At 39.1% G+C, this 19,542-nt stretch overlaps 1 protein-coding gene across 4 annotated transcripts in view; it reads left to right on the plus strand.

The window, feature by feature from the left end:
- Positions 1 to 19,542, plus strand: part of NDUFAF6 (NADH:ubiquinone oxidoreductase complex assembly factor 6) — a 149,238-nt gene that overhangs the window by 77,214 nt on the left and 52,482 nt on the right. The window lies entirely within an intron of this gene.

Here is a 19,542-nt window from a genome sequence, read left to right on the forward strand (position 1 = left end):
TGTATAAAGGAAGAATATTTAAGAACAAGACTCCCCTTCCCCCTTTTCTTCTATACACAAATAGAGTGATGTTGGAAGGGAGTTTCAAAGGGATCTTTATTAAAGGTGATTGGGCAAAAAATAGCCTAAAATTCACTTCTTGAACCAAAGCCTTAGATCAGTATGTGAGAATACAGGGACAGAATCTCCAATATACATATCAAAAGAGAAATGGGCTGCAGCATTAACGCAGAAGAGTGGCCATGCAGACCTGCCTTTGTGGGTTTAAAACAGTGGGAAAGTGCCCTCAGGGCAGTGTGCTTTGGGGGTGGGAAGAAGTGAGGTGGGGTATAAGGGAGCAGAATCCCGCCAGGCCTTGGACATTGGAAGAATATTTAACTCTTGCACAGGTTGGGGGAGTCAACAGTTTTGATCCTTTCAGATCCCTGAAGGGAATCTGGAAAAAACCTGTAGTGACAAGGGGCAGCTTCATGGTAGGCCCCCCATCTAGCAGATGTGCCTGACCCTCTCAGGACCTGCTGGTGCTCTAGGGATCCAAGATGGGCAGTGCTGCGGCAGAGGTGAGAGAAGCTGTAGCAGCTGCAGTGAATTTAGCATAGCCGGTGGAAGCTATCAGCCCAGATGGGTGCCCTGGACTGCTGTCCTCGCAGCAATGAGGACTGTAGGTGGCAGTGCAGGTGGCAGGGCTCGACCTCAGTGGCAGCTGCAGTGTGACCATGGAGGACCTGCTGGTAGTGTTGAGAAGGCACAAGGCCCAGTGTGACATCTGTAGGGTTATCTACTTAGTGATGCTAAGGAGAGGTTATGAGCTTCTCCTCATCCCTGCTACTGGGAAACAGCCCAATGGGGTGGGTGGAGGCTGAGTTTCCACATTAGCTGGGGAGGTCTTGAGAAACAGTGGATTTTGTTGTAATTGTGTGTGTTTCTCTCTCTGAATCGAATGTGCAAGAGAGACTGGAGTTTGTGAAATGTTACATGGAAGACACTGCAAACATTGTGGTTCCATGGTAAGGGTGGAAATGAGGGTCTCAAAAGAAAGACAATGGATCAACTTTATCCAGCGCGTTACCAACTGTGTGTTAGAATGGGGAGAAATGAAAAAGGAAAGAACAAAAGTAAGGAAATTTGGATCTCTTTTCAAGGAGGCACAGAATGGTAAGAAATGTTTAAAATGTTTAACAAAAAAAAGAAGAAAAAAGAAAAACATTTAGGGAAGGAGAAAGTCAAAGAAAGGTTTTAAACAGCAAAGAAATAATAGATTTCTGGCTGCACTGAAGTGTAAACAGAGGGCATGGATCAAGGAAAAAGTAGAGAAGTGAAACAGCAGCTGGAAAATCACCAAATGATGGGAAGAGAAAAAGTTCCAGGACACTGGGGTGGCGGTGGGGTGAAGGTGGTGTGTGTGTGTGTGTGTGTGTGTGTGTGTGTGTGTGTGTGTGTGTGTGTGAGAGAGAGAGAGAGAGAGAGAGAGAGGGAGATTGAGAGAAGGAAAGAGAGAGGGAACTTCAGTTGTGAAGAAACAGATTGAAGATAAAGCCTCTTGGGATAGCAGAAATGTGGATGCTGATAAAGGTGTAAGAAGTGGCCAGCAATAGAAAACACATTATAGAAAGGAGAAAAGGGGAATTGCAAGTATGAAAAGTTGTAAATCGCTAGTGGTGCACCCATGGATGGCAATCCCCACCCCCCACTTCCTCAGGTAAGGGCTGCTGCTACCCTGCACCCATATACTTATTTGGGGAGCTCTACTGTTAAAAGTCTATTCAGCCAAAGACCACCAGGAACAAGTCTGTAATCTGACAGAATTGTATTTATTGACCTGATTGCAGTGAGGGAGTGCGCTCCAGAGGACAGAGGAAGGGGGGAAGCGTCTTCTGCAGGGTTTGAGCTCCTTCCAGGGAAGGATTCTGAGGAGGGTCCGAGGGAAGGGGAGGGGGGCATTTCTGGATTGTTTGCTGTTTCTGAGGCAAGATTAGGAAAAGCAGGGATTAATTAGGAAATACCTGTCATGAGGTGAGCATAGATAAGCATATTATCCTCAGTAATAAATAAAAAAAGCAAAGTTGCTCTGGGGCCATCATTGGTACAAATTAGTTATCATTCAATGAGAAGGTTATTACGGTGTTTTACACTCTTAGGAGAAACAATGTTTTCTATTAACTTTGCAGCTGACTTTATCTCTGTCCTCCCAGACTAATTAAAGGTAGGGCTGCTTTTTTCTTTTTCGATTTGAGCTGATTTCACTCTTTCAGTCCCAGACAGGTTTTTACTCTTTCAGTCCGCAGTTTTGGCCAAGGGCAGATGAGGTCACCCTGCAGTACACCATTCTGTCAAATCAAGCTCTTCTCTGTAGCAGTTTTTAGCTATAACAGATGAAGCTGCAGTGAACATTTATGTATAAGTCTTTGTATGAGCATATGCTTTTATTTCTCTTGGGTAAATATTTAGGAGTAGAATGGCTGGATGGGGTAGTATGTGGATGCTTAACTTTTTAAGAGACAGTTCCAAATTCGTCAAGTGGTTGTACCATCTTACATTCCCACAAACAGTGAATGAAAGTTCTTCACATCTTTACCAACACTTGGTAGGCTGAAGGTTTTGTATGAACGTAAGTTTTCATTTCTCTTGGGTAAATACTAAGACTGGGATTGATGGATCATATGGTTTAAGTGTATATTTGATTTTGTAAAGAAACTGCTGAACTGTTTTCAAAAGTGGTTGTTTGATTTTGTATTCGTATCAGCAACAAATTAGACTTCCAGTTGTTCTGTATATCTGCCAGCACTTGGTATTGTTGGTTTTTAAAGATTATTTTAATCAATTTTAACAGGTATATAATGGTATCTCGTTGTTTTAATTTGTATTTCCCTAATGACTAATACTGAGCATAATAACATTTTTTTCATGTGCTTATTTCCATCCATCTTTCTTTTTTAGTGAAATGTCTGTTCTAATCTTTTGCCCATTTTCTTAAATTAGGTTGTTTGTTTTCTTATACTAGAGTTTGAAAGTTCTTTAAATATTCAGGGTGTAAGTCCTTTATCAGATCTGTGTTTTGCAATTATTTTCCAAATATTTTCTCCCAGTCTGTGGCTTGTCTTTTAATTCTCTTAACAGTGTCTTTCAAGAGCTGAAATTTTAATTTTGATGAAGTCCAGTTTATGAATGTGTTCTTTTATAGATTATGCTTTTGGTGTCATTTCTAAGTAATAGTTGCTTAAGCCAAGGTTACAAATATTTTTGCCATGTTTTCTTCTAAAAGTTTTATAGATTGAGGCTTTACATTTAAGTCCGTGATTCACTTCCAGTGGTGTAAATTATGAATCAAGTTTTGTTTTTGCATGTGAATGTCCGGTTTTCTCCATATCATTTGTTGAAAAACACTATTGAATTACTTTTGCACCTTTGTTGAAAATCATTTGGCCATATGTGTGTGAGTTTATTTTTGGTGTCTATTCTGTACCATTGTTCTATGTCTCTATGCATTCCCCATTGTTTTGGTTAATGTATTATAGCAAGTCTTGAAAGGTAGGAGAGGTAATACAATTTTATCTCTCTTTTTCAAAATTATTTTGGTTATTTTAGTCCTTTGCCTTTCTACATAAATATTAGAATTTGCTAATTGATCTCTACAAAAAATCCTATTGGAGATTTTAATTGAGATTGAATTGAATCTGTAGGTCAATTTGGGAAGAACTGATATCTTAACAATATTGAGTCTTTCAATCTATGAACATGGTCTATCTAACCTTTTACTTAGGACTTCTTTGTGTTTTTTTTCACCAATGTTTTGTGGACTTCAGCATACAAATCTTGCACATATTTTGTTAGATTTAGCCCTAAGTAAATGTGGTTTTTATTTATTTTATTTTAAATGGCAGTTATTTCAATTTCAATTTCCAATTCTTCATTGCTGATATATAGAACAATTGATTTTTGTATATTGATCTTATATCCTGTGACCTTGCCAGGATAGCTTTTGGTAGCTTTTTTTGTAGCATCTTTGGGATATTCTATGTAAACAATCATGTTGTCTGCACATAAGCCTTGTCACTGTCTGCATAATTTTGAGAAGTGAATCCACTTCCTTGAGGCACAGTGTCTTCTTCTGTAAAGTGTGTAAATGGTATCCAGCTCACAATGTTATTGTAAGGATTAAATGAACTAATACACATAAGCCCTTAGTTCAATACTTGATGTATAGTATATGGTCAATAAATGGTAGCTGTTTACTTAACAATTCATCTTCTGCCTATAATATTGACGCTTCCTTTGAAAATTAAGCATTAAAAGACCTAATCTCTAAATGTGAAGGCACTGGGGAGCCTAGGATATGAAAACTGCAATGTACTTTGGAAATTCCTCCTAAATGGTGATTCCTCTTCTCTTAGTTCAGTATCTCTGTGCCTCCTATCATCCACAGAGCATTTTCTGAAGCCAAGTGCTGGACTGGAGCAGAGATTGGTGTGTAGGAAATGTCCAGTTGTCTCTGAATCCCTTTGTTTGAGTTTTCTATACAATATCAAAAAGGAGCTTGCTGAGAGGAGGTTCCTTATTTTCTCTAGCTCTGTTTGTAAAGGGTTTCCACTGAGAATAGCTTGTGTCTTTGTGGTAAAATTTTGATCTGGAGTTTTTTATGCTCCCCTAAAGTAAATTTTGCTAACAGATTAAAAAAAATGTCTATTGCTACATCTTCAGTGTTCAGGATTAGGAGATATATATATATATCCATATCCACTGGATAGTGAGAAAACGAACTGACCGCAATTATGGTAAAAAGTGTGAAAACACTTACACTTTCTGTTACCACAAGTTCTTACACCATCAAGGGAGGATATGGGAGAAACAGCAGAGAAAACTTTGTGGGCAGTAGCCTATGGAGAAGCTGAAAAACTTCATAGGTGACCACAATAGTGACATATTTTTCTGAATTAAATATTGATTTTACAAGTATGAGAGTTGAAACTGGACATTCTTGGAATTTGAAGGATATGGTTACCTAATTCTATGAACTCTTACTGGAAAATTAGAAACACAGATATTGTGTCCCAAGAAGAACAAAGCCTTAGTAGCTGTGCTTGGGATAGCATAGGGAGATTGAAAAGTAGCCTGATGACCTTATAAATTTTAGAAAACTGGAAATTTAAGAGGTGTTTAAAATGATTATTTTTTTTTACGTTCATTTGATATCTTTTTTTTAATCTTCATTTTATTGAGATATATTCACATACTACGCAGTCATACAAAACAAATCGTACATTCGATTGTTCACAGTACCATTACATAGTTGTACATTCATCACCTAAATCAATCCCTGACACCTTCATTAGCACACACACAAAAATAATAAGAATAATAATTAAAGTGAAAAAGAGCAATTGAAGTAAAAAAGAACACTGGGTACCTTTGTCTATTTTGTTTGTTTGTTTCCTTCCCCTATTTTTCTACTCATCCATCCATAAACTAGACAAAGTGAAATGTGGTCCTTATGGTTTTCCCAATCCCATTGTCACCCCTCATAAGCTACATTTTTATACAATTGTCTTCGAGATTCATGGGTTCTGGGTTGTAGTTTGATAGTTTCAGGTATCCACCACCAGCTACCCCAATTCTTTAGAACCTAAAAAGGGTTGTCTAAGTTGTGCGTAAGAGTGCCCACCAGAGTGACCTCTCGGCTCCTTTTGGAATCTCTCTGCTACTGAAGCTTATTTCATTTCCTTTCACATCCCCCTTTTGGTCAAGAAGATGTTCTCCGTCCCACGATGCCAGGTCTACATTCCTCCCCGGGAGTCATACTCCACGTTGCCAGGGATATTCACTCCCCTGGGTGTCTGATCCCACGTAGGGGGGAGGGCAGTGATCTCACCTTTCAAGTTGGCTTAGCTAGAGAGAGAGGGCCACATCTGAGCAACAAAGAGGCATTCGGGAGGAGGCTCTTAGGCACAATTATAGGGAGGCCTAGCCTCTCGTTTGCAGCAACCGTCTTCCCAAGGGTAAAACCTACGGTAGAGGGCTCAACCCATTAAACAACCAGTTCCCTATGTCTGTGGTCATGTTAGCAACCATCGAGGTGGGGTAGGCCAATACCCCTGCATTCTCCACAGGCTCCTCAAGGGGGCTCTACATATTTTTTTCCTTGTTTTTTTTTTTTTAACCTGTTCTTCCCTTTTAAATCAACTGTATGGAAAAAAAAATTAAAAAAACAACAAAAAAAAAACAAAACAAAAAAGAAAAACATACAATAAAAGAACATTTCAAAGAGACCATAACAAGGGAGTAAGAAAAAGACAACTAACCTAAGATAACTGCTTTACTTCCAACCTGTTGCTACTTTACCCCAAGGAAGTTACATAATATGGCAACATTTCTGTGAACTTGCTCCTACTATATCCATCAGAAATTAACAGACCATAGTCATTCCTGGGCATCCCCAGAATGTTAAATAGCATATCTGTTCTTCTTGGATTACTGTTCCCCCTTCCTTAATTGCTCTCTATTGCTAGTTCCCCTACATTCTACATTATAAACCATTCGTTTTACATTTTTCAAAGTTCACATTAGTGGTAGCATATAATATTTATCTTTTTGTGCCTGGCTTATTTCGCTCAGCATTATGTCTTCAAGGTTCATCCATGTTGTCATATGTTTCACGAGGTCGTTCCTTCTTACTGCCGCGTAGTATTCCATCATGTGTATATACCATATTTTATTTATCCACTCATCTGTTGAAGGACATTTGGGTTGTTTCCATCTCTTGGCAATTGTGAATAATGCTGCTATGAACATTGGCGTGCAGATATCTGTTCGTGTCACTGCTTTCCGATCTTCCGGGTATATACCGAGAAGTGCAATCGCTGGATCGAATGGTAACTCTATATCTAGTTTTCTAAGGAACTGCCAGACCGACTTCCAGAGTGGCTGAACCATTATACAGTCCCACCAACAATGAATAAGAGTTCCAATTTCTCCACATCCCCTCCAGCATTTGTAGTTTCCTGTTTGTTTAATGGCAGCCAATCTAATCGGTGTTAGATGGTATCTCATTGTGGTCTTAATTTGCATCTCTCTAATAGCTAGTGAAGCTGAACATTTTTTCATGTGTTTCTTGGCCATTTGTATTTCCTCTTCAGAGAACTGTCTTTTCATATCTTTTGCCCATTTTATAATTGGGCTGTCTGTACTATTGTCATTGAGTTGTAGGATTTCTTTATATATGCAAGGTATCAGTCTTTTGTCAGATACATGGTTTCCAAAATTTTTTTCCCATTGAGTTGGCTGCCTCTTTACCTTTTTGAGAAATTCCTTTGAGGTGCAGAAACTTCTAAGCTTGAGGAGTTCCCATTTCTCTATTTTTTCTTTTGTTCCTTGTGCTTTGGGTGTAAAGTCTAGGAAGTGGCCGCCTAATACAAGGTCTTGAAGATGTTTTCCTACATTATCTTCTAGGAGTTTTCTGGTACTTTGTTTTATATTGAGATCTTTGGTCCATTTTGAGTTAATTTTTGTGTAGGGTGTGAGGTAGGGGTCCTCTTTCATTCCTTTGGATATGGATAGCCAACTCTCCCAGCCCCGTTTGTTGAAAAGACCATTATGACTCAGTTCAGTGACTTTGGGGGCCTTATCAAAGATCAGTCGGCCATAGATCTGAGGGTCTATCTCTGAATTCTCAATTCAATTCCATTGATCTATATGTCTATCTTTGTGCCAGTACCATGCTGTTTTGGCAACTGTGGCTTTATAATAAGCTTCAAAGTCAGGGAGTGTAAGTCCTCCCACTTCGTTTTTCTTTTTTAGAGTGTCTTTAGCAATTCGAGGCATCTTTCCTTTCCAAATAAATTTGATAACTAGCTTTTCCAAGTCTGCAAAGTAGGTTGTTGGAATTTTGATTGGGATTGCATTGAATCTGTAGATGAGTTTGGGTAGAATTGACATCTTAATGACATTTAGCCTTCCTAACCATGAACATGGAATATTTTTCCATCTTTTAAGGTCCCCTTCTATTTCTTTTAGTAGAGTTACGTAGTTTTCTTTGTATAGGTCTTTTACATCTTTGGTTAAGTTTATTCCTAGGTACTTGAGTTTTTTAGTTGCTATTGAAAATGGTATCTTTTTCTTGAGTATCTCTTCAGTTTGTTCATTTCTAGCATATAGAAACATTACTGACTTATGTGCATTAATCTTGTATCCCGCTACTTTGCTAAATTTGTTTATTAGCTCTAGTAGCTGTATCGTCGATTTCTCAGGGTTTTCCAGATATAAGATCATATCATCTGCAAACAATGACAGTTTTACTTCTTCTTTTCCAATTTGGATGCCTTTTATTTCTTTGTCTTGCCGGATTGCCCTGGCTAGCACTTCCAGCACAATGTTGACTAACAGTGGTGACAGTGGGCATCCTTGTCTTGTTCCTGATCTTAGAGGGAAGGCTTTCAGTCTCTCACCATTGAGTACTATGCTGGCTGTGGGTTTTTCATATATGCTCTTTATCATATTAAGGAAGTTTCCTTCAATTCCTACCTTTTGAAGTGTTTTTCTCAAAAAGGGATGTTGGATTTTGTCAAATGCTTTTTCAGCATCTATTGAGATGATCATTTGATTTTTCCCTTTTGAATTTTTAATGTGTTGTAATATGTTGATTGATTTTCTTATGTTGAACCATCCTTGCATGCCTGGAATGAACCCCACTTGGTCATGGTGTATGATTGTTTTAATGTGTCTTTGGATTCGATTTGCAAGTATTTTGTTGAGGATTTTTGTGTCTATATTCATGAGGGAGTTTGGCCGGTAGTTTTCCTTTTTTGTAGCATCTTTGCCTGGTTTTGGTATTAGATTGATGTTCGCTTTATAAAATGAGTTAGATAGTGTTCCATTTTCTTCAGTGTTTTGAAAGAGTTTGAGTAAGACTGGTGTCAGTTCTTTCTGGAAAGTTTGGTAGAATTCCTCTGTGAAGCCATCTGGCCCTGGGCATTTATTTGTGGGAAGATTTTTGATGACTGATTGGATCTCTTTGCTTGTGATGGGTTGATTGAGGTCTTCTATTTCTTCTCTGGTCAGTCTAGGTTGTTCATATGTTTCCAGGAAATTGTCCATTTCCTCTGCATTATCCAGTTTGTTGCCATACAGTTGTTCATAGTATCCTCTTATAATTTTTTTAATTTCTTCAGGATCTGCAGTTATGTCACCTTTTTCATTCATTATTTTGTTCATATGGGTCTTCTCTCTTTTTGATTTTGTCAGTCTAGCTAGGGGCTTGTCAATCTTGTCGATCTTTTCAAAGAACCAACTTTTGGTGATATTTATCCTCTCTATTGTTTTTTTTGTTCTCCATGTCATTTATTTCTGCTTTAATCCTTGTTATTTCTTTTCTTCTACTTGGTTTAGGATTGGTTTGCTGTTCATTTTCTAGTTTCTTCAGTTGATCCATTAGTTCTTTGATTTTGGCTCTTTCTTCCTTTTTAATATATGCGTTTAGTGCTATAAATTTCCCCCTCAGCACTGCTTTTGCTGCATCCCATAGGTTTTGGTATGTCGTGTTCTCATTTTCATTCGTCTCTATATATTTAGCAATTTCTCTTGCTATTTCTTCTTTAACCCACTGATTGTTTAGGAGTGTGTTGTTTAACCTCCAGGTATTTGTGAATTTTCTAAGTCTCTGATGGTTATTGACTTCTAATTGTATTCCATTGTGGTCAGAGAATGTGCTTTGAATAATTTCAATCTTTTTAAATTTACTGAGGCTTGTTTTATGTCCCAGCATATGATCTATTCTGGAGAAAGTTCCGTGAGCACTAGAAAAGTATGTGTATCCTGGTGATTTGGGATGTAGTGTTCTGTATATGTCTGTCAAATCTAATTCATTTATCAGATTGTTTAGGTTTTCAGTTTCCTTATTGGTCCTCTGTCTGGTTGATCTATCTATAGGAGAGAGTGATGTGTTGAAGTCTCCCACAATTATTGTGGAAACATCAATTGCTTCCTTTAGTATTGCCAGTGTTTCTCTCATGTATTTTGTGGCGCCTTGATTGGGTGCATAGACATTTATGATTGTTATTTCTTCTTGTTGAATTGCCCCTTTTATTAGTATGTAGTGGCCTTCTTTGTCTCTCAAAACATCCCTGCATTTAAAGTCTATTTTATCTGAGATTAATATTGCTACACCTGCTTTCTTTTGGCTGTAGCTTGCATGAAATATTTTTTTCCATCCTTTCACTTTCAATTTCTTTGTGTCCCTGTGTCTAAGATGAGTCTCTTGTATGCAACATATTGATGGTTCATTTTTTTTGATCCATTCTGCGAATCTATATCTTTTAATTGGGGAGTTTAATCCATTTACATTCAACATTATAACCGTGAAGGCATTTCTTGAATCAGCCATCTTATCCTTTCGTTTATGTTTGTCATATATATTTTTCCCCTCTCTCTATTAATATCCTTTATTGTACCCATACCGAATCTCTTTAGTACTGAACCTTTCTCCAGGTCTCTCTGTCCTTTCTTTGTTTCTCTGTCTGTAGGGCTCCCTTTATTATCTCCAGTAGGGCAGGTCTCTTGTTAGCAAATTCTCTCAGCATTTGTTTGTCTGTGAAAAATTTAAGCTCTCCCTCAAATTTGAAGGAGAGCTTTGCTGGATAAAGTATTCTTGGTTGGAAATTTTTCTCTCTCAGAATTTTAAATATGTCATGCCACTGCCTTCTCGCCTCCATGGTGGCCACTGAGTAGTCACAACTTAGTCTTATGTTGTTTCCTTTGTATGTGGTGAATTGCTTTTCTTTTGCTGCTTTCAGAACTTGCTCCTTCTCTTCCGTGTTTGACAGTGTGATCAGAATATGTCTCAGAGTGGGTTTATTTGGATTTATTCTATTTGGAGTTCGCTGAGCATTTATGATTTGTGTATTTATGTTGTTTAGAAGATTTGGGAAGTTTTCCCCAACAATTTCTTTGAATACTCTTCCTAGACCTTTACTCTTTTCTTCCCCTTCTTGAACACCAATGAGTCTTATATTCGGACGTTTTGTATTATCTATCATATCCCTGAGGTCCGTTTTGATTTTTTCAATTTTTTTCCCCATTCTTTCTTTTATGCTTTCATTTTCCATTCTGTCATCTTCCAGGTCACTGATTCGTTGTTCAACTTCCTCTAGTCTTGTACTATGAGTATCCAGAATCTTTTTCATTTGGTCAACAGTTTCTTTAATTTCCATGAGATCATCTATTTTTTTATTTAGTCTTGCAATGTCTTCTTTATGCTCTTCTAAGGTCTTCTTGATATCCTTTGTATCCTGTACTATGGTCTCATTGTTCATCTTTAGTTCTTTGAGTAGCTGCTCTAGGTGCTGTGTCTCCTCTGATCTTTTGATTTGGGTGCTTGGGCTTGGGTTATCCATATCGTCTGTTTTTTTATATGCTTTATAATTTTCTGTTGTTTTTGGCCTCTTGGCATTTGCTGAACTTGATAGGGTTCTTTTAGGATGTGTAGACCAATTGAAGTTCTTATCTCTAATTTATCAGATCTACAGCTTCGTGGAGTACACTTTCTCTAACTAACCAGCAGGTGGCGTCCATGAGCCATCTGTTGTCCACAAGCCAGTTCTCCCCTGCTTTGCCTTTGTGGTGAGTGGGGGAGTGAGTCTTGTGGGTTCCAATTGGTGTACCAAGCTTGCGTGTGTTGTTGGTGTTGCCCGCCCTGTATGTGGGGTGTGTTTCTGGGCAGTCAGGGAGGGGGGGGTGGCTCTAATAATCAAATCTCCCTGGTGATCCTGGAGTTTTAAAGCTGCTGCAATAGTCTAATCCTTCAGTTCAGTCCTGCCACAGTTTGTCTCTGCCACTGACCCACAAGTCCTTGGTATTGGCGTATGGCTCCTGAGACTTGTAAGTGGGTCCCTCTTCCAGGCCGTGCACCCCCTGGTCCTCTGTTGAGGGATGACTATGCTATGTCTCAGGTGAGTGCCGTCCCCCCAGGGCGGTTCTGGGCTGCTGGGCTGTGTAGGGAGGCTCCCAGTCTGCTGAAATGATGGCTGAATGGGGCTTTGTTAATTCACACTGCTCCACCTTCCCAACTCTGGGACAATCAGCTGAGGTTGCAGGGAAGGCTAATGTCTACGCCCAGTTTTGTGGAGTGTGCCTGTTATTTGAAGCACTTCCATTACACTGGGTTGCGTGGGGCAGCTGTGGGCTATGGGTCTGGCGATGGGCAGGAGTGTTTCCTGTCCACCAGGATGATGGCTGTGAGGGGGCACCCCCCTTTTCTTGGGAAGTTGTGGTGTTTAGTGAATTTTCTCAGCCACTGGATTATTGCCTTTTGTCTCAGAGCTCTCTTAGTTCTGCTCTTGTCTTGACCTGCCCAAATTGCAAGTCTTTGAAGCTTTCTGTATTGGGCTTCTTAGAGTAATTGTTTTACAAAAAGAAAAAAGGATTAAAAAAAAAAAAAGGGCCCTCCTCACAGATCTAATGGGTTATTGAAATGCTAAGAGACAAAGCAATTAGGGCCATTACGGAAAGTTCCACAGGGCAGAGAGATCAGCTTTTCTTCGGGATTTGCATTGAGCCTGAGGGCCTGAGCTCTGCCCTTCCCCTTTCTATGTTCACCAGAACTCTAAAAATCCTCCACTTTTATTTTGGAGTTTTTCGTGCTGTTTTTTTTCTATGTCTGTCTCCTCTCTGCTGGGCTGGCTGCTCTCAGATTCTCTGGTGTCTGGTCTCAGTCTATCTATGATTGGAGTTTGGATCAGTAGAATGAGTTTCCGATAAGGGCTGCCTCTGCAGTTCTCCCTTCTCCTTCCTGGAGCTGACAGCCCCTCCTCCCACGGGACTGAGCCTGGCAGGGAGGGGCGCGGGTCCCCTGGCCACAAAAACTTACAGATTTCGCTGATCTCAGCAGTTCCACGTTTTCATGAGTGTTGTATGAAGTATGCCCAAAGTCAGATTGCTCTGTGATGTCCAGTCCACACAGTTCCTGGCTTTCTATCTACTTTCCTGGAGGAGTAACTAAAACATACAGCTCACCAGTCCGCCATTTTGCCCCGCCTCCAAAATGATTATTTTTTAATTAAAAATTGTTCATCGTAGAAATTTTGGAAAATACAAAAAGGATGATGGATATCCCATCATCTGAAGTAACAACTTCTGATATTTTGTGGTAGTTTCTTCTGGTCTTTTTAATGTGAATATATACATTTTATTTAAAATTTAAATTATACTATATATAGAGTTTTGTGTCCTGCTCCTTTCAATTAACATTACATCTCCATGTCATTAAATAGTCTTGCCAATGTCATTTTTCAATATATTCTACTTTATGGATGTGTCTTTCTTTTTTTTTTCTGTTTTTCTTTTGAAATTATACATATGCTTACTTACACATAACGTTTTGTAAGGGATACTCTGTAAAATGTTTTAAGGGACTCAGTAAAATTGATAGGTGTTTGATGAACCAGATAAAATTTTCACATAGTTTCTCATTTTTCTATTTTGGTAGAGAAAATACAATTGTTAGAATAAAAAATATAAAAAATGCATATCTAATCTGTAACTTAGTCCATTTTCTGAAACCACCTTACCATGATAAACATATGTGCCAACATTCTACATTTTTTCCTATTATGAATTTTTACACACACCAAAAATTGGATTATAAAACACAAGGAAGCCCATATGAATGAATAACACTATGTTTCATAGGAGAAGTATAAGAATTTTGGTCTCCCTTCTACCATTTTTTGCTTGGATCAAATTTAGGCTAGATATAGAAATACCTAGGTAGTGGTTACTTTTAACCTAAAAACTTACTCAAGTGGCAGACTTTTCACTTGTGAGTTAAAAACAGGAAAATAGGAAAAATTCCTTTATTTGGAGGCTTTGGACAGCAAGGCAGAGACCTGGCTTTTTGGCCCCAAACCATTCCCACGATCCCTTGTTTCCTCTGTTAACATGAGTTCTGGGTGGCCTCAGGATCTTTATGTATCAGACACTGGGCCGGGTTGGTACCAGAGACCTGGTCATACTCTTTCCTGGAACTGGAGAGCCCTCCAGAGGGAGACTGACAAACTTGCAACTGTGGTGAGAGTGGGGCAGAATCCCTGACACCTAAAAACCTGTTTCCTCCTGGGACCTCATTTCCCAATAAGCCCCTCCCTAGGAGCATGCACTATGAAGGGAACAGTGTCTTCTTCCTTTACACCTTAGAAAATACAACCATGCTTAATCACTCATGTTCTAAAACATATTAAAGCCTGCCAGTGCTAATGTCTTGCCTACCCAGGAAGAGTAGATTTCAAATAGATGCAACACAGAGGCCTCAGTGTCTTTTTTGTACAGTTGAGGCCTCTTGATATTTGCCATTGCTGTGGTGACACCATCCTAATCTGGAGAGACCCATTTTCCTTGAAAAGTGACTCCCTTCTCAGGGTGTGTTCTTACGGGCCACTCCCAGCCACCTGCTCTCCTGGGCTTCCAGCTGAACAACCAAAATGGCTGCTCTCATCTGTGCCTGCTTTGACTTTCTCTGTACTCCTTTGTTTTCATTGTCGAGCCAATGTCGAGGTTTATGCCAGGCAATGACTGTATAGGGTTCCTCGTTCTGTCTTTCCCTTTCTGTGGTGGCTTGGAGGGCTTGGAGCTATGTACCCCAGAAAAACATGTTCTTAAAATGTAATCCATTCCTGTGGGTGTGAACCCATTGTAAGTAGGGCCTCTTGATGAGGCTACCTCATCAGTTAAGGTGTGACCCAACCCAATCAGGATGGATCTTAATCCCATTACTGGAGTCCTTTATAAGCAGAGTGACATTCTGAAGATAGAAAGCCACAGAGGGAGCAGCTAGAAGCTGAAAGTCAGTGGAACCCAGAAGAGATGGGAGAGGCCAGGAGAGGCCACCATGTTTATTGCCAAGGACCAAGGATCATCAGCAGCCAACCCCAAAATACCAGTCTTTGGGAAAAAAGCATCGCTTTAATGAGGGCTTCATTTAGACTTCTCCTAGCCTCAAAACTATGAGCCAATAAATTCCTATTGTTTAAGCCAACCCATTGCGTGATCTTTGCATTAGCAATGAGGAAACTAAAGAAACATTGTCCTAGATGGAGAGGAGAGCTCTCAAAGTGATTGTCTCTGGAGACTGGCCTCTTGAAAGTTCCACCATTCCCATCTCTTCACCCTGGGGTACAGAGCCCAAGCCTTCTCACTGGGCCTTGACAGAGACACACGTCCACACCTGGAGTTCAGTTCTGCTCATTCAACTATCCCACTTCTGTTGTCTCATCTTTAAAGCATTTCTTATACTAGAGCATCTGTTAAGTGTCTGTAAACAATTAATCTTCCGTGGTAGAAGTTTGGTCCATAAATGCTTTCTCAGGGGTCCTTTTCATTACCCTAGACATCAGGAGAACAACTGTGAATATGCTTTTCCAAACCCATTTCCTCTGAGGAGGAGCATGTTTAAGCTCTTCTGCATTGGTCTTGGCTGTAGCTAATGATCCCTAAATGATACACGAGGCTTTGGAGTAAGTTGAACATGGGTAAGTCTATCTGATCTAGATATTGATTTTTAACTAATTAGGGAAACCGAATTGCAAAGGCTCAATGCAGGGGCTCTCCCTGCCCTTCTTGTCTCCTACTCAATTCTGCCTTAGCTCATTCTGTGTAAGAATAAATAGGCAATCACAAAATGTCCCTGAAATGAGGATATCCGTAAGAATTAGATTTTAAAATGATTTCCTCCTCAGGATGCAGTCTGCATGCAAAAATAAACAGGACAATAATAAAAAGAAGGACAAAGCAAGTAATTAAACTTGAAAGTACGTTCTGCTCCACAAAACCTGTGATGGAGCTCTGGCTGGATTATTTTCCTTTTTAAAGAAAAGAAAAAAAATATATTGATGGTGAAAAGGAGATGATCTGATTTGCTGAAATGTTTGGTCTAAAGTATAACTCCAAATAAATGTCAGATGCAAGTTGCCTCTGACATCCTCAATATATTAGGCCTGTGAAATAGACTGTTACTGATTTTCTGTACGTTTTAGTTTCACTTTCTCTGTTTGCTTTAAGTTAAACCAATTGATCTTGGTTGCTAGAACTAGCCAGTTTTGGACCAGATGTCTTTAGAAGTTATATAAATTCGGAAGGTATTTGGAAATTTAGGCTAAAGCGATTCAGCTTTTAGTTTCATTTATACCCAGCAACTTCTGCATTAAAAGGTTCTGACTCAAAACATCTATATGTCAATAGACTAATACATTGTTTTCTATTTTTGTAGGCATTTCCTGTTTAACTTTTACATACTCTGATGTAGATGTGACTTACTTTGTTTATCCTCATAGTTGGACAAACTGAAGCTCAGCAGAACCAAGTTCTTTTTCTCTCCCCGCTCTGCAAGGTCACTCAGAAAAGCAGGAATAGGATCAGTGTGTCCCCCTCCCAGCCTAATGTTCCATAACTTGGGTTTCACTGGCTCTCATTTACCTACTCATTTAAGCAATCTAATTCTGATTCAGGTAAATATGCTGGTGCCAAATTAAAACCAAGTGTTTAATGTGCTTATTTTCAGAATGGTTTTATTTACAGTAATTGCTTTCCTGCTTTTCATGCAATGCTTTGTGTTCTTAGCAGGCAAAGTAGTTTTATTTAAACAGCCTTATCTAGTGACTTAGTCCATTTTCTTTGCATCTGATGATAACATCTGGCAGTACCCAAAGTTCCCAAGTGATCCACATAATTCACAATGTTGCCCTTGTTTGGTTTTCTCTTAACTGGGAACATCTAATAGGATTTGGGCTAAGGAATTTCCACAAGCCTAATAGTGGAAACTTACATTTGGGAAGGACTTTATAAATCATTCAGTCGCACTTCCCACCCAATGCAATAATTCTTCCACAGCATACCTGACAGTGATCCCTTGCCCCTTGCTCCCCAACCCCCCCAGGGACACAGAGCTCACAACTGGACAAGGCACTTCATCCCATTCTCCCCCATGCTATCATGATGAACTGAGATGTTCTCTCTCTGTGACTTCCACTCACTGGCCCTCATTTTATCACCAGATGACAACTTACATTATGGTCCTATAATTCAAATTGACCATAAAGTTCAAATTTATCTTTCACATGATGAATATTTGCCTAGTTTCATGCTGCTTCCTAAGAAGATAATTCTTTTTCTAGGTAAACAATCCTTGTTCCCTTAATTGTTCATTCCCCTTTTGCAGTTTGTATAATCAGGACTCTTTAGTTTGCCAGTGGCAGAAAATCCAACTCAAAATGACTCAAATAAAGAAAAAAAAAAAAAGTTTTGGTTTATATACTGAAAAGTCCAGAGGAAAAGGTCATTGGATCCAGTCGGATCCAGGCTCAGCCTGTGCCATCAGGGCCCGGTCTCACTCGCCACTGTGCCATTCAGAGTTCCATCAGGAGGCAGAAACCACACAGTAATTTGAACGGGAAGAGTCTAAAGAATTATTAACTATAACAAGGAATTGGAGAAAAGAGGAATTGTCTAGTAAGAAATAAAGAAAACTCTAAAGAGTACAGGAATAGCAAAAATACGAAGCAGTATTTTTCCTAGGGCTGAGACAGAACACTTAAAGAAGTGCCACCTACCCACCTGTGCTAGTTTGGATATATTTTGTCCCACCAAAAGCCATATATATATATATTTTTTTTTTTAATTTAATAGATTTTATTTTGAAATAAATTCAATCTTACAGGAAGAGTTGCAAAAACAGTACAAACCCCCATACATAGAACTCCATCATTGCAAAAACAGTACAAACCCCCATACATAGAACTCCATCATACCCCGACCCCCTCCCCCGATACCCTGATCCACCACCTTTAACATCCTGTCACACCACCGTTTCTTTCTTTCCCTTCCTCTCTCCCTCCCTCCCTCCCTCTCTATCTGTCATCCTTCATCTATTGCTCTGTCCTCTGAACATATGTGAGCAAGCTGCACATATCTTTGAACAAACAATATAATTCACATATACCTTTCCCATGGGCAAGAACATTCTTTTATGCAGTCTCATTAAGCGCTGCTAAGAAGTTCAAGAAATTCAACATTGATACAAAGCTTACATTCTGTATTTCCCGTGTGTGTGTGTGTCCCATCTGTGTCCCTTTGAGCCTCCTCTCCTCCATCCTCAGATCCCATCCAGGATCATCCTTGGCATTTAATTGTCGTCTATTGAGACTTTTTTTTTTTTAATTGTGGAAACATATACAACCTAAATCTTCCCATTCCACCCTCTCCCTAGCATTCCATTAGTGGGATTAATCACATTTAGAGTGTTGCAATGCTATCACCTTCCCACCATCCATTACTAGAAATTTCCCCTTCACCTCAAACAGAAACCCTACACTCATTTCTTAACTCCCCATTGCCCCTTCCCCCACTTCTCAGAACCCCTACTCTACTTTTCATCGCTATGGCCATATTCTCTGATATTTTCTTTGTGTTTACCATGGGGCTTAAATTTAACATCTTACATCTATAACAATCTTGTTTTTCTTTGATACCAACTTAACTTCAATATGACACATAAACTATGTTCCTATACTCCATCATTCCCCCACCTTTATGTAGTTCTTGTCAAAAATTACATATTTTACATTGAGTCCAAAACCACTGATTTATCATTATAGTTTATGTATTTTAGATCCTGTAGTAAGTAAATAGTGGAGTTATAAATCAAAAATGCAGTATATTGGTATTTATATTTACCATGTGATCTTTACTGGAAATCTTTATTTCTTCATATAGTTTCAGTCAATTGTTTAGTGTCCCTTCCTTTCATCCTGCTCAGCTCCCTTTAGCATTTCTGATAGGACTGATTACTGGTGATGAAGTCCCTCAGCTTTTGATTATCTGGGAATGTTTTCATCTCCCCCTCATTTTTATCCTCCAGGTGTTCATGAATTCTCCAAGTCTCTGATGGTTATTGACTTCTATTTGTATTCCACTGTGTTCAGAGAATGTGCTTTGAACAAATTCATTTTTTTTTTTTTTAATTTATTGAGGCTTGTTTTTATGCCCCAGCATACGGTCCATTCTGGAGAAAGATCCATGATCACTAGAGAAGAATGTGTGTCCCAGTGACCTGGGATGTAATACTCTATATATGTCTGTTAAAATTTTCTATATCTCTCTCTCCTTTCTTTGTTTCTCTGTCAGTAGGGCTCCCTTTAGTATCTGAAGTAGGGCAGGTCTTTTATTAGCAAAATCTCTCAGCATTTGTTTGTCTGTGAAAAATTTAAGCTCTCCCTCAAATTTGAAGGAGAGTTTTGCTGGTTCAAGTATTCTTGGTTGGAAATTTTTCTCTCTCAGAATTTTAAATATGTCATGCCACTGCCTTTTCGCCTCCATGGTGGTCGCTGAGTAGTCACTACTTAGTCTTATGTTGTTTTTTTTTTTTGTATGTGGTGAATTGCTTTTCTCTTGCTGCTTTCAGAACTTGCTCCTTCTCTTCAGTATTTGACAGTCTGATCAGAATATGTCTTGGAGTGGGTTTATTTGGACTTATTCTATTTGGAGTTCCCTGGGCATTTATGCTTTGTG

The sequence above is a fragment of the Choloepus didactylus genome, chromosome 14 (assembly GCF_015220235.1).
Source record: "Choloepus didactylus isolate mChoDid1 chromosome 14, mChoDid1.pri, whole genome shotgun sequence".
Lineage (NCBI taxonomy): Eukaryota > Metazoa > Chordata > Mammalia > Pilosa > Megalonychidae > Choloepus > Choloepus didactylus.